Below are 12,518 nucleotides of genomic sequence, written 5' to 3'. Positions count from 1 at the left end.
AGTATGGGGGAGGGGGTATAACAACGTGATTTCTAAATATTTGATTCGATCCCTTCATCAGGTGCTTCCAGTATAATGATTCTACTTCCATTCACATTGCCACATAGACATCAGGCAGCTATTTGTAATGATTGGACTCCAGATTCATCCAGGCAACTGACATTGGGATTTTCTTCCTTGTGGAGTATCAGCGAATAATATTCAAACTCAGTCCATTAAGGTTGGCATTTCCAAGGCCAGAGGTTACGGCCATTTTCTTTCATTTCCTTCACCTTAACTTGGAAAAAAAAAAAAAAACAACGTAAGATTAAAATATTCTGTATTTGAGAGAGTATGTGCTTATTGTGTATGTTGAATTCTTTTTGTCTTTTATTTTTCTTTTTTAAGATCAGGATAAATCAGAGGAGCCTTGGTGGCTCAGTCAGTTGAGTGTCGAACTCTTGATTAAACCTCAGGTCATGAGCTCACAGTTCGTGGGTTCAAGCCCAGAGTCAGGCTCTGCCTGACAGAGAAGAGTCTGCTTGGGTTTCTCTCTCTGCCCCTTCCCCACATGTGTGCACACACACTCTCTTTCTCTCAAAATAAACAAACATTTTTTTAAAAGACCAGGGGGGCCCCTGGGTGGCTCAGTCGGTTGAGTGTCCGACTCTTGGTTTTGACTCAGGTCATGATCTCTCAGTTTTGTGAGTCTGAGCCCCATGTCGGGCTCTGTACTGACATCGTGGAGCCCGCTTGGGGTTCTCTCTCTCCCTCTCTCTCTCTGCCTGTACCCCACCCGCACTGCCTCTGTCTCTCTCAAAATAAATAAAAACTTTAAAAAAATAAAAATAAAAAACATCAGAATAAATCAATCCAACACATTGTACACTTTAAAGTTACACAATGTTATATGTCAATTATATCTCAAAAACTTATATGAACAATTAGATCAAGATAGCAATTTGTAACATACCATAGGCATGAATGTTTCTGGATCTGAAGAGAAAGGACATGAACAGGACTGACTGTATGTTATCAAAAAGAAGCCATTGGAATCATGTAATTACAGAACTTCAGTGTTAGAAGGGACTTTTAAGTTAATTTAATCAAATTTCACCCTAGATGCTAGAAACTACTATGTGGGCAGTTTTTCAGGTTCTTTACAAAGTCCTCAGCTCCTTGGCCTCTGAAAGCAGGCTGTGTTCTTACTGTTCAAATATTGGCTCTGCACGACTAAGGGATTTGAGGGGCACCCAGAATGCTTCTCTGTCCATTTTTTTCCCCCTCTAGGATTAGACGTGTCCTCAGGATCTCCTCTTTCAAAACGCAAATAAAACCTGGGCACCTGGGTGGCTCAGCTGGTTGAAAGTCCAGCTGTTGATTTCGGCCTGCGTCCTGATCCCAGGGTGGTGGGATAGAGCCCCACATTCGGCATGGAGCCTGCTTAAGACTCTATTTCTCCCTCTCTCTCTCTCTCTCTCTCTCTCTGCCCCTCTCCCCTGCTCCCACGCATGCGCTTTCTCTCAAAAAATTTAAAAAAAAAAAATTTCAAAATGCAAATCCCACTCGGAAGAGCCACATGCCAGTATGTGTTAGTGATTAACATTTAGCATAAGGAAGACAGCATAGCTCAATAGAAAAAAAACTTTTTAAGGTGCCTATCCCAATTTGCAGTTTTCAGAGTGGTTTCACTTACTTTATCATATTTGATCCTCAGAGTGACCTGAGTAAATACCTCGTTTTCCATTCTACAGGGGAGGAAGCGAAGACTCATCTACTCATCTACGTTAAATCATTCCTCGGGGTATTCAAATTTCAGCTCTGCTGTTAACCTTGGGCAAGTGACCGACCCGGCACCCTAGGTCTCAGTTTCCCCATCACTAAAATCAAGTGAGAGGCTTTGCAAGGTTTCTTTCAGCTCGGTCTCTCATCTCCCCCATCCTGCTGGCTGCGATCAGGACACTGGGGCCCTGGGCATTTTCACGGTGGCAGGAAATAATTTTGGACCAGAGGTACCTTTTGGAAAGGACGCGCATGCTCCAGCGTGAGAGCAGTGAACACTAGAAGGAGGAAAGCCTGAGAGAGGACAGACCAGAAGCCCAGAACTCCAAACTTAACCTAAGCCTCAGGTCCATGATGCAGTCGCTTCCATTCGAATTTTGAATTAAAAATTCCAACCCATCTGCCCTTAATGATTAAAGAACCGTCTATGCAAAACTTAATTAAAGTCTGCTTGGGAGCGGAATGGGAAAAAAAAAGGTTAGAGAGGGAGGGAGGCAAACCATAAGAGACTCTTAAAAACTGAGAACAATCCGAGGGTTGATGGGGGGGTGGGAGGGCGGGGAAAGCGGGTGATGGGCATCGAGGAGGGCACCTGTTGGGAGGAGCACTGGGTGTTGTAGGGAAACCAAGGTGACAATAAATTTCATATTAAAAAAAAAGTCTGCTTGGGCAAACTGTGTGATATTCAGATAAAAATTACCACAATAAATTCCATAAGCCTGTTGTGCGCCCCCTGCGTACTCCATATAACAAAAGGGCGGATAAGAAGCCACAGGCTAAAGGGGGCCTTTTGGAAGGAAAGCGAACAGGCAAAGGGATGCACTCTAATAATTTATGCAAGTCGCGGATGCCACACTGCTCCTCCCCCCCATTCATTTGCTGACAGCACTGAGATGCAGCTGATCTAATGACCCCGTATTTGCTTAATCTCACTAAGCAAAGACAGGCTTTATGCCTAATATAAAAGGAATTTAAGATGCCAGGTGAGAAGCGGTGATCTTTAAACTGGTTGCGTAAGAAACCGAAAGCTAATTCCTGAGGTCATAAGCCTCCTTAATAGTCTGCTCTGTTTGGAGTGTTTAAACACATGTTTAACTACAGTAGAATCAGTTTTCCATTACAGCCACCTAATCATTTTTTCAGTAAATGGCTCAAAAGTCAAAAGAAGTCACACTAACCTACCTCAGTGAGTTCTTACAAGGATTTGTTCATTGGTTTTAAAGGGTTTCGGAAGGCTTTAAAAAAAATTTTTTTTTAATGTTTGTTTATTTTTTTTTAATGTTTATTTATTTTTGAGACAGAGAGAGACAGAGCATGAACGGGGGAGGGTCAGAGAGAGCGAGACACAGAATCTGAAACAGGCTCCAGGCTCTGAGCTGTCAGCACAGAGCCCGACACGGGGCTCGAACTCACGGACCGCAAGATCATGACCTGAGCCGAAGTCGGCCGCTCAACCGACTGAGCCACCCAGGCGCCCCAATGTTTGTTTATTTTTAAGAGCGAGAAAGAGAGAGAGCCTGAGCAGCGGAAGGGCAGCGAGAGAGGGAGACACAGAAGCCGAAACAGGCTCCAGTCTCTGCGCTGTCAGCACAGAGCCCGGCGTGAGGCTCGAACCCACAAACCATGAGATCATGACCTGAGCCGAAGTCAAAGTCGGACGCTTAACCCGACTGCGCCCCCCAGGCGCCCCCCATGGGCTTTGGAAGTCTTATAAAACAGTGGCCAAGGAATCAGGACACCTAGATTTAGTCCAGACCCCATCTTCAGTAGCTGTGTGGCCTGTAGTGATTTATTTTTTCCTCTGGGGCTCAGTTTCTCCACCTGTAAGATGAGGGGAATCGGGCTAGATAATCTCCATATTTTTGATCTAACTTCTTAACACTCCAGGATTCCCCATCATTATACATAGACCATTTTTTTAGTAGCTTTTTTTTTTTTAAATTTTTTTAACGTTTTATTTATTTTTGAGACAGGAAGAGACAGAGCATGAACGGGGGAGGGTCAGAGAGAGGGAGACACAGAATCTGAAACAGGCTCCAGGCTCCGAGCTGTCAGCACAGAACCCGACGCGGGGCTCGAACTCACGGACCGCGAGATCGTGACCTGAGCTGAAGTCGGCCGCTTAACCGACTGAGCCACCCAGGCGCCCCTTTTAGTAGCTTTAAAACAGCAATCATCTTTTGGTTTTCCTCCAACTGGGCTCCTGGAAAAATTCTCCCAGTGTCCTAGTGCTCCCCGGACACAGTCCCTTACATATACTGCCCCAGTGAAACTGTCCCCGTACGAATAGAGGAAAATATGAAATATGAATAAATATGAATAAATACGTATAAATCTGAAATAGAAAGAACGGGAAAAATAAAATCTAGACTTTCACATCCATGAACAAGTAAAGGGAAGCCATTCCTCGGTAACGGCAGACCCACACTTTCCTCTCCCCATCTTTTTTTTCCCTGCTTTTCTAAAGATTTGATTACTTGCCTCTTCTCTAAAATGAATGTGGGGCCCTCGTTGCCAGCTTTAAAAACACTGTGACTATTTATAAGAGAATTTGAGAAAAGGTGTTTTAAAAGGAAAATGGGGGCACCTGGGTGGCTCAGTCGGTTAAGCATCAAACTCTTGATTTCAGCTCAGGTCATGATTTCACGGTTCATGAGTTCGAGCCCCACATCGGGCTCTGCCCTGGCTGTGCAGAGTCCGCTTGGATCCTCTGCCTCCCTCTGTCTCTCTGTCTCTGCCCCTCTCTCTCTCTCAAAAATAAACATTAAAAAATAAAATGCAGGATTTAGTGTCAGATTGCCTGAGTTTGACTCAAGGAGGACTTACTACCTTGAGTGACGTTGAGTGACCTTGTGTGGCCTTGGCCATGTTACTTAATCCCTCTGAGACTGTTTCCTATCTATAAGGTAGCAATAACACTAGGTTTTTGTCTACCTCATAGAGTAACTTTCAGATTAAATGAGCTACTCCATGTAAGTGCTTAGAACAATGCTTGGCACATCGTAAGCACTCAGTATTAGCCATAATATAAAATGTTAAACATTTATTATAAATAATCATGTGTGCATGTGGTAAGAAAAATAGTACAGAAGGCTTTATTTTTATTTGTTTATTTTTTATTTTTCCTCTCCCCTCCAGTACAAAAGACTTTAACATAAAAAGTAAAGTGAGAACATAGAAATAGTTTTCCCCTTTTTAACTCCCAGCCTCCTTTCTTTTTTTTTTTTTTTTTAATGTTTATTTATTTTTGAGAGAAGGATAGCCTGTGAGCGAGGAAGGGGCAGACAGAGAGGGAGACGCAGAATCCGAACAGGCTCCAGGCTCCGCGCTGTCAGCACAGAGCCCTACACAGAGCTCAAACCCGTGAACCACGGGATCATGACCTGAGCCTTCGTCGGATGCTCAACCGACTGAGCTACCCTGGTGCCCCTCCCAGCCTTACTTCTTGGAGTAATCCCTGTTAACAGCTTCTGATGTATCCTTCCAGAATTTTTTAAGGACAGACTCAAACATGTATCTTTCAAACACAGAATCTTGGCATACACACCATTTTTCACCTTGTTTTTTCACTTAATGATCTCCCTTGGGAATCTCTCCATAGCAAACATCTAGATTTACTCATTTCTTTAGTGTGGTGAAAGTGCAGAACCTGAAATTGACCCTTTTTATCATTTTTAAGTACACAGTTCAATATATATATAATATACATAAAGAATACATATATTGAATACATATATAATATATATAAAGAATATATATATTGAGTATATATATAATATATATAAAGAATATATATTGAATATATAATATATATAAAGAATATATACAATATGTATATTATATATATTGAATATATACAGTATACATATATATGTTGAATATATATTGAATATATAAAGAACATACATGTATATATTCATACTGTTCTAAAACAGATCTCCAGAACCTTTTGTCTTGCAAATCTGAAACTCTTATACCCATTTAACAACCCTTTTCCCTGTCCCCCAGCCCCTGGCACCACCATTGTGCTGTTTGTGTGAATTTGACTAGGTTAGACATCTCATAATATGTGGAATCGTATAGTATTTGCCTTCCTGTGACTGGCTTCTTTCTAGCATAATGTCCTCAAGGTTCATCCATGGTGTGGCACGTGATGTCCTTCCTTTTCAAAGCTGAATAATACTCCATTGTGTGTGTAGACATCACGTATTATTTATCCATTCATTCGCCAGTGGACATTTGGGTGGCTTCCACCTCCCGGCTATCGTGAATGGTGCCGCTATGAACGTGATGTACAAATATGTCTTCAAGACCTTGCCTTCAATTCTTTTGGATACATACCCAGAAGTGGGGTTGCTGGGTCGTACGGTAGTTCTAGTTTTCATTTTTTTATGGAAGCTTTACACTGTTTTCCACAGCAGCTGCACCATTGTATATTTCCACCAAGAGGGCACAAGAGTCCCAGTTCCTCCACATCCTCACCAACACTTGTCATTTTCTGTTTCGTTTCATTTTGTTTTGTTTTATAGTAGTCATCCTAACAGGCATGAGGTGATTTACTCTTTGTTTTTAACAGCTACACAGTGTTTCATGGTACAGAAAAAAAACCTCTATCAACGGACAATTCAATGGAGCCTGGTCTTCAACTATTTCAAATAATGCTACAATCAACATCCATGCGTGAATCTCTTTATACACATGTTGGGTACTTTTTAGCAGGGGAATTGCCAGGACAAAAATGTGTGCATCTGGGGTAACTTTGGTAGTTGTTTTTTGGTAGCTTGTTTTTTCCAGCTTGACAAGAAATGGTTTATTAAGGGGACCTAAGAACAGAAGCATGTCCCGGACGCCTGCCAGAAGAGTAGATCTCTGTAACCCCACCTTCTGTAAGACCTGCTTTTATAATCAGGGAGGCTGGGGAGTACACACCGGAAGGCAGCCCGGAGGAAATGTTTGAGAACCATAGTCATATCTCTAGAGCCGATCAAAGATGTTATGCCCTGGGAACTATTTTTTTTTTTTAAGTAATCTCTACACCCAACGTGGGGCTCGAACTCACGACCCCAAGATCAAGAGTGCCATGCTCTACCGACTGAGCCAGCCAGGTGCCCCTTAGTAACTTTTTATTAAAAGATAATTTCAGACTTAACAGGCAAGTTGCATGAACATCCATGTTCCTTTAACCCAGTTTCCTCAATTGTTAACAGTTTGTTCAATTGCTTTATCATTTCCTTTGAATAATAGGGTATTCCTTTTTTTCCTGAAGTATTTGGGAATAAATTTTACCCACGACGTTCCTTTAAGCCTAAATACTTCAGCATGTATCTCTCAGAACAAAATATTTCTCTTCCGTAAGGACAGCACAAATATTAAAATTGGGAAATTAATATTGATGAAATACTGCTGTCTAACCTGTAGACCATATTCATAGTTCTTTAATTGCACAAATAATATTCTTCGCAGCAAAAAAAAATTGGGGGACGGGGTTTCTGGGATGCAATTCAGAATCAGACCTGGCATTTGTCATTTCCACCTAGCCTCCCTTAGTCTGAAAGAGTCCCTCCGACGGTCTCTGCCTTTCAAACCAAGCCATTCTTTTCATTATTGTTTTTTTAAGATTTTATTTTTAAGTAATCTCTACACCCAATGTGGAGTTCAAACTCACAACCTCGAGATCAAGAGTCGCATATTCCACTGACTGAGCCAGCCAGGTGCCCACTATTATTATTATTATTATTTACTATTATTATTATGAAACAACCACAAACTTACAGAAAAGTTGGAACTACAGCACAGAATGTCCTGGGCATTTCTTCCTGAACTATTTGAGTGTAAGTTACCAACCCGGTGCCCCATTATCCCTGAATAATTTGTGTGGGTTTTGTGGCCAACAAGGACATCTTCCTATTTATGGCACAATCGTCAAAATCAGGAAATGAGCATTAATAATTAACATCGAATCCTCAGGTCCCACTCAGGCCTCATCAGTTTCCCCCAGATGGTCTGTGATAGCAAAAGTTCCGAACCATATGGTGCTTTTCATTGTCACATTTTCATCTCCATTAGTCTGGACTATTTCCTTGGTCCTTCATTGACTTTCAAGACCCTGGCACTTACGAAGACTACAGGCCAGTTCTTTTGGAGAATGTCCCTCAGTTTGGGTGGGTGTGATGTGTCCTCATAATTAGGTTCAGGTTACACATCTTTGGCAGGACTGTGACAGAAGTGACACCGTACTCTGCATGCCATCAGGCGGAGCGTGATGTCTACATGTCCTGGTGTTTCCCCACCCTTATTCTTCGTCGTCGTCAATAAATATATCGCGGGAAAGTGCTTTGAAGCTGTGTAAATCTTCCATTTCCCATCAAACTTTCAATGTCTTCATCTGTTTATTTATAATGGTATAGACTCAGGGTTTCTTATTGATTACTTTCATTGTTTACTTTGCTACTCGAGTTGTCCTAGGTTTGGTCACCGGGGGCTCCTTTGAACTGGCTTCTATGTCCCTTTGACATGTCCCCATCATTCTTTGAGTGCTTCTGGCGCAAGATAGTCCAGGATCATCTTGTACTTTCACTGCCTCAGTCCTGAAATTAGCCACCTTTCTGAGAAGCTCCAGTTCCCTTTAGTGGAAAATAGCATTTAGGAGCCAAATCTGGGGGCGCCTGGGTGGCTCAGTCGGTTAAGCGATCAACTGTAGCTCAGGGTCATGATCTCCTGATCTCCATGATCTCAGGTTCATGGGTTCGAGCCCCTCATCTGTTGGGGTGGAGCCTGCTTGGAATTTTCTCTCTCTCCCTCTCTCTCTGCCCCTCCCCCATTTTCTCTCTCTCCTTCCTCTCTCTCTCTCTCTCTCTCTCTCTCTCTCTCTCTCAATAAATGGAAAAAGAAGCCAAATCTGGGTGCTAGGTGTAGATATTGCTATCAGTGTGCTGCCTCTCTCTGGTCCTCTCAAAGTCTCCACTTACGCATCTGTACTCACATGCTTAAACACACACACTCACACACACTCACACACACACACACACACTCACTCACAGATCTTATATCTATAGCTATAGCTATCTCTATCTCTATATCTATCTAACCATGAGTTCACTCTGATATATCCCACCCAACGCCACTGCACTCATTCCAGTCTGGTGGCTTTCTGTATTTGTTGTGACAGTGAGATACCTAGTTTTTTTTTCTTTTCTTTTTTTAAAGTAGTCTCCACACCCAATGTGGAGCCAACCCCCGGGCCTGAAATCACAACCCTGAGATCAAGACCTGAGTTGAGATCCAGAGTCAGATGCTTGACCAGCTGAGCCACCCAGGCACCCCAAGATAACTAGTTTCTATTATTCTTCATATAGTTACTCACTTTATCAATCCCCCTGTATGTAACCGTGCTGGGAAGTTTCTTTTCTATTTATGTGTGTGTGTGTGTGTGTGTGTGTGTGTGTGTGTATCTATTTATTTATTTTGGTGATCTCTAACCCCAACATGGGGCTTGAACTCACGATCAGGAGTCACATGTTCCACCGACTGAGCCAGCCAGGTGCCCCTCTTTTCTTTTTTAGCAGTAACTACCATTTATTGACTGCTTATCATGTGCCGAGCACTGTTCTACCGCTTTACATGCAAAATTTCATTGAGTTCTCAGGATACCCTATGAGATGGGCATGATTATCCCCATTTTAGACAGGAAATTGAAGCATAGAGAGAGTAAATGGCTCAAGGTAGGATAGCTACCAGGGATTAAACAGATAGGATGGAGCTGGGGTTAAACAAAGATCTAAATGACTTCCTAAGCGCTGTGCTGTTCCTCCTCCTCCTCCTCCTCTTCCTCCTCCTTCTTTCTTCCTCTTCTTCTCCTTCTTCCTCTTCTTCTTCTTCTTCTTCATTGTGGTAAGAACACTTAATGTGAGATCTATTCTCTTAACAGATTTTTAAGTGCACAATAAGCACAGTGTTATACAGCAGATTGCTAGAACTTATTCGTCTTCCACGATGAAACTTCATACCCTTGAACTGCAACACTACACTCCCTCCTTCCCCAAACCCCTGCGAACAACCATTCTACTCACCGCTTCCATGAATGTGACGATTTAGATGCCTCACATAAGTGGAATAATGCAATATGTGCCCTTCTATGACTGGCTGATTTCACTTAGCATAATGTCCTTGAGGTCCATCCACGCCGTTGTTTATGGCAGGATTTCATTCTTTTTGAAGGCTGAATAATAATCCACTGTATGTATAGACCGTATTTTCTTCGTCCTTTCGTCTGTCAGTGAACACCTAGGATGTTTCCACATCTTGGCTATTGTGACTAATGCTGCAGTGAACATGGGAACACAGATATCTCTTTGAGATCCTGATTTCAATTCTTTTGGATATATATCCCCAGAAGTGGGATAGCTGGATCATAATATGGTTCTATTTTTAATTTTGTGAGGAGACTCCGTTCTGTTTCTCCATGGTGGTCACACCACCCAAGCGCCCAAGGGTTCCAATTTCTCCTCCTCCTCACCAACACTTGTTATCTGGTGTCTTTTTTGATAATAGCCACCTTAACAGATGCGAGGTGTTTTTGAGCTGCATTTGCCTTATGATCAGTGATGACAATCACTTCTTCTTACACCCAGTGGCTATTTTTATGTCTTAACTGAAGAAATGTCTACTTAATTTTTTGCCCATTTGAAAAATCAAGTTATTTGATTTTTTTTGTTTTTTACTTATAAGAGTTTCTTATATTTTTTGGATATTAACCCCTTCCCAGATATATGTTTGGCACATATTTTCTCCCATTCCATGGGTTGCCTTTCCACTATGTTGTTTCCTTTGCTGTGCAGAAGCTTTTTAGGTTGATATTGTCTTATTTGCCTATTTTTGCTTTTGTTGCCTGTGCAACACCAAAGGTTTCATAGCCATGAAACCATCACCAAGATCAATGTCATGAAGCTTTTCCCCCTGTTTTCTTCTATGAGTTCTACTGTCTCTGATCTTACATTTAAATCTTTAATACATTTTGAGTTGATTTTTGTGTATACTATAAGAGAAGGATTTAGTTTCATTATTTTGTACGTGGATATCTAGTTTTCTCAACACGATTTGTTGAAGACACGGTCCTTCCCTCATTGTGTATTCTTGGCACCCTGGTTGAATCTTTACTGTACATGGGTTGATCTCCAAGTACCTTATTCTGTTCCACGGGCCTATGTGTCTGTTTTTTATGCCAGTATCATACCGTTTTAATTATTGTCACTTTGTATTTTGAAATCAGCCAGTGTGCTTCCTCCAGCTTTTTTCTGCTTTCTCAAGATTGGTTTGGCTCTTCATAGCCTTTTGTGGCTCTTTATGAATTTTAGGATTGTTGTTTCTAGTTCTATAAACACTGCCATTGGGACTTGCACAGGGATTGCCTTGAATCTGTAGATCGCTCTGGGTAGTATGGACAATTTTTCTAAAATGTCCCTCAATGATCTCTGCCTAGTGGTATTCTCCCACTTGTGTGACCACTTCCCCTTGACCATGAGCTGGATCTAGTGAATCCCTCCTAATGATAGAATTCAGCAAACTTTGTAAGAAAAGTTACAAGAAGATCCTGGCTCCTAATTTGCTCCGGCTTGCTCACTTGCACTCTCTCTCTCTCTCTCTCTCTCTCTCCCCCTCCCTTGCTCTCAGGGAAGCTAGCCGCCCGACGGAGAGTCCCATGTAGCAAGGAGCTGAGGGAGGCTCCTGGCCAATACCCATGGAGGGACTGAGGCCCTCAGACAACAGCTCACCAGGAACCAAATCTTGCTAACAACCACATGGTCGCTTGGAAGCAGATGCTCCCCCAGCTGAGCCTTCAGATTGTAGCTCTGTGAGAGACTCTGGGCCAGAGGCATCCGGCTGGGCCGGGCCGGGCCCGGATTCCCGACACACAAAACCTGAGCTGAGAGATGTTGGCTGTTCTAAGCCACTGAGTTTGTGGGTAAATTGTTACGTGCAACTAGATAACTAATATGGTAACCGATCTCCCATTTGCATTACCACCCTCCTTGACATCGTGTCTGCTCGTCCTGTTTGGGGTCCCTCGTTCCCCGTCAGGGGCTGCCCCCCTACACAGATTTCCTCCTCACCCAGCTCAGGCTGGCACTCCCTGGCAATGACACTCCATCATGACATGCCCTCATGAGGTGCCCTCATCCATCCTCCCAGGCTCTGCTTCCCACACCGGGCCGCCCTTCCCCGAGGATACCTGCACCTGCCTGCTTGGACCCTGGCCCTTCCTACGAGGCCGCCCTCCGCAGAGACACCCCCCTCACTGCGCTCAGTATCCAACACCCTAATCGGACCGTGGATGGCTACCTTGTTCTGGTTCTGCTTCACCTAATGGCTTTAGAACTCAATTTTTTTAGGAAAGTGAGGCAGAAGGACAGAGCGTGTGCATTTTTATTTCCAGCATATATATTGCCAAATTACCCTCCAAAAATCTTACATCCATTTACACTCTGGTCTCTCTCTCCTTTCCTTGTCTCACAGGGTGCTGGTTGGTTTTTCCTTTCTAGTGCTGGTTCTAGGTTTTATTCCAATGAAACGTCAAGTCGTCCAATTCTTTTCAAAAACAGCTGCTGGGTCTGTCTGCCCTGACATATCTAAATAGAGATCATTTTCCCCTTAAAATGCAAATCCTCTCTCTCACTCTCATTGACAGTTATGGGTTTCTGTCCTTGGTCACTGGTTTGTAATGCAGACAACTCTGGATATTTGTATCCAGAGAAGAGCAG

This window comes from Panthera onca, chromosome X, assembly GCF_046562875.1.
Source record: "Panthera onca isolate mPanOnc1 chromosome X, mPanOnc1 haplotype 2, whole genome shotgun sequence".
Taxonomy (NCBI): domain Eukaryota; kingdom Metazoa; phylum Chordata; class Mammalia; order Carnivora; family Felidae; genus Panthera; species Panthera onca.
This window is presented reverse-complemented; position numbering follows the sequence as displayed.